This window comes from Arachis ipaensis, chromosome B1 (assembly GCF_059453495.1).
Source record: "Arachis ipaensis isolate K30076 ecotype BB chromosome B1, ASM5945349v1, whole genome shotgun sequence".
NCBI classification, from domain to species: Eukaryota; Viridiplantae; Streptophyta; class Magnoliopsida; order Fabales; family Fabaceae; genus Arachis; species Arachis ipaensis.
Genome location: NC_142436.1, coordinates 105,622,185 through 105,625,260, shown reverse-complemented (window position 1 = coordinate 105,625,260; position 3,076 = coordinate 105,622,185). Strand labels below are relative to the sequence as shown.

General features: G+C 40.2%; 1 non-coding gene across 1 annotated transcript; it reads left to right on the top strand.

Moving 5' to 3' along the window:
• The first annotated feature begins 515 nt into the window (after positions 1 to 515).
• LOC148577781 (small nucleolar RNA R71) lies at positions 516 to 619 on the top strand. The gene has a single exon (XR_015904364.1). It is a non-coding gene; the product is annotated as a small nucleolar RNA R71 (small nucleolar RNA).
• The last annotated feature ends 2,457 nt before the right edge of the window (positions 620 to 3,076 follow it).

Sequence of the window (3,076 nt, the reverse complement as noted above, 5' to 3'; positions counted from 1 at the left end):
AGTTTTGGTATGTGGAATTGTTATGTTGGTTGTGGTTGTAAGGTTTGTGGTTTTGTGGTTGGGTTTGTTGGTTTCCCCACCCAAAGTTTGGGTGGTTTCTCCAGCCTGGGTTGTAAGTGTTGGAATGTGGATCATATGATTGCCTTTGTTGGTTTCCCACATAGTTAGCCTCATCCCAATCACCTCCTTCAATGCTTACTTCCTCTTGATCTTGTGTGTGTATTGCAGCCACTTGCTTTGTTTCTAATTGCCTGGTAAGCTCTGCTAGTTGCTTGGCAAACACCTTGTTTTGGGCTAGAATTGTATCAACATGGTTCAGCTCCATGACTCCCTTAGTGTTGTGCCTCTCTGATGCATAGTAGTACTCATTCTCAGCCACTGTCTCGATCACTTCAATGGCTTCTTCCACAGTCTTTTTCCTGTTCAATGAACCTCCTGATGAATGGTCTACAGCCTTCCTTGATTCATAAGAGAGCCCATCATAAAAGATGTGCAATTGCACCCAATCATGGAACATGTTTGGTGGGCATTTCCTTGTCAAGTCCTTGAATCTCTCCCATGCCTCGTAGAGAGTTTCACCATCTTGTTGTCTAAAAGTCTGAACCTCAGATCGAAGCCTATTGACCTTTTGTGGAGGGTAGAAACGTGCCAGAAACTTGCTTTCCACCTCATCCCATGTTGTTAGACTCCCCCTTGGGAATGATTCCAGCCACTTAGCTGCTTTGTCCCTAAGTGAAAATGGGAACAAAAGCCGTTTATAGGCATCTTCCTGGACTCTATTGGACTTCACAGTGTCACAAATTCTCAGGAATTTTGTGAGATGTTGGTTTGGGTCTTCATTAGCACTTCCTCCAAAGGAACAATGATTCTCCACAAGTGATATTAGCTGTGGCTTGAGCTCAAAATTGTTGGCCTGAATGGGTGGTTTCTGGATGCTACTACCACAATTCCCAGAGGTTGGGTTTATGTATGAACTAAGAACCCTCCTCTCAGGAATGGCATCGTTTCCATCAGCTCTCTCATGGTTGTGAACTTCTCTATCCATGTTGAGATCTAAAGCTTCCTCAAAATTGTCCTCAGATTCTCCTTCAGATTCCTCTTCTCCCACTACTCTCTTCCCTCTTGCTTCCCTTCTAAGTCTATGAAGGGTCCTCTCTGGTTCGGTATATGGAGGAGTTGATGTCTCTCCTCTCCTACCTGTCATACAAGAACACAGCTCAAACACAAACAAGTGAAGTACTCTTGGTTAATGGAAGAGTATGGTTAGATCAATTGAGGAATTAATTCAAACAGTTAGTGCGTTAGTGAGTTAGTTGCATGAATTTAAAGGCATAAAGAAGGAAAGCATGTAACCGAGTGCAGAAATTAAAATTCAACAAGTATCTTGAACAGAATTAACAAAGCAAGAGAAAATTGCTCAATCTAGTTAGCTTCCAATTTGAGAATTGTCAATCGAAAACCAATCCCCGGCAACGGCGCCATATACTTGATGCACATAAACTAGTTATGCTACGATTTAGGAAATTGCACGATCGGCAAAATTCCTTCCGGCAAGTGCACCGGTTATCGTCAAGTAAAAACTCACAATAGAGTGAGGTCGAATCCCACAAGGATTGGTTGAGTGAGCAATTCGGATTAGAAGTGTGTTCTAGTTGAGCGGAATCAAGATTGAGATGAGAATTGCGGAATGTAAAATTGGCGGTAAAAGTAAATGACAAGAAATTGAAATGGCGGAATCTTAAATTGCAATGAATTAAAGAGCAGAAACTAAATTGCTGAAATTAAAAGGGAATGGGGGTGTTGCATGAATTGAGTTGCAGAATGTAAAGAGAAAATGGAAATCAGAAATGGGGAATTCATTGGGTTATAGGAGATATTGAGATCTCCGAATCAAAACATGTTTATCTCTTCCTCAACCAATGCGTTCATTGAATTTTGCTTGGCAATCTTATATGATTGGATACCAATCCCTTGGCTCACCAATTCTCTCTAAAAACAAACAAATTCCCAATCCCTTGGTTTAAATGTTCATAAGAAGAGATGATGCTTGATCACTGATTATACCACACAATTTCATGAACCACAATTTGGTAGGATTACATGTCACAATATCCATCCAAACCCCAATCCAATTCACTGTGAGAAAGCTTCTCTAGCATGAATCCTCCATTCCTTTCCCAAGGCTCCGAAGGATTCCAAGTATGGGTAGTTTCTTTCCCAAGACAACTACTCAATGGAATTAGATCGAGAAGCTTTCTAACAAAATTCAAGAGAAAAGATTGAAGAAGAAGGTAAACTATTATTGATTCATTGAATTACAATAGAGCTCCCTAACCCAATGAAAGGGGGTTTAGTGAATCATAGCTCTGAATTCAATTACAAAGAAAAGGAAAACTCTAAAAGTGAAAGTAAAAGTTCCTTCTAACTTAACTTCTATCCTATTTATACACTTTCTATATTGAGCTTCAGTTGTGCTTCTTGGGCTTTGAGGCCTCTCCTTGCTTTCCTTTTGCCTTGGGTTTATGATCCATAATCTTGATGAGGTTGTTGATCCAAATCCTGTAACATTTATTGAGCCAACTTAGTGATAATCAAATAATGACACATGACTCAATAAATTGAGATTTCAAACTCATCAATCCTTCAGGCCCAATCCCATAAACCATGATATTCAATTGGGTTTCATACCAAAGTAAGTTTACGTTAATATTTGTGCTCAAAGACTAACTTAAATCACAATATTTTTGGCCCAGAAACCTTTTCCAAGAGTGGCGTTTAAGTTGTAGTTTAAGCTTAAACTGCAGCTTAAACGCCAGACACTTCCAGTGAGGCCTTTTGTAGAAGCACGTTTAAGCTTCAGTTTAAGGTTAAACTGAAGCTTAAACGTGGAAATGGAAGAAGGCAGCCCTGGAGAGTCATGTAGTCGAACACGTTTAAGCTTCAGTTTAAGGTTAAACTGAAGCTTAAACGTGGAAATAGGAAGGGCAGCCCTGGAGGTCGAACACGTTTAACCTCCAGTTTAAGGTTAAACTGGAGGTTAAACGTGGAAAAGGGTGGAGGCATACTGGAGGTCGAA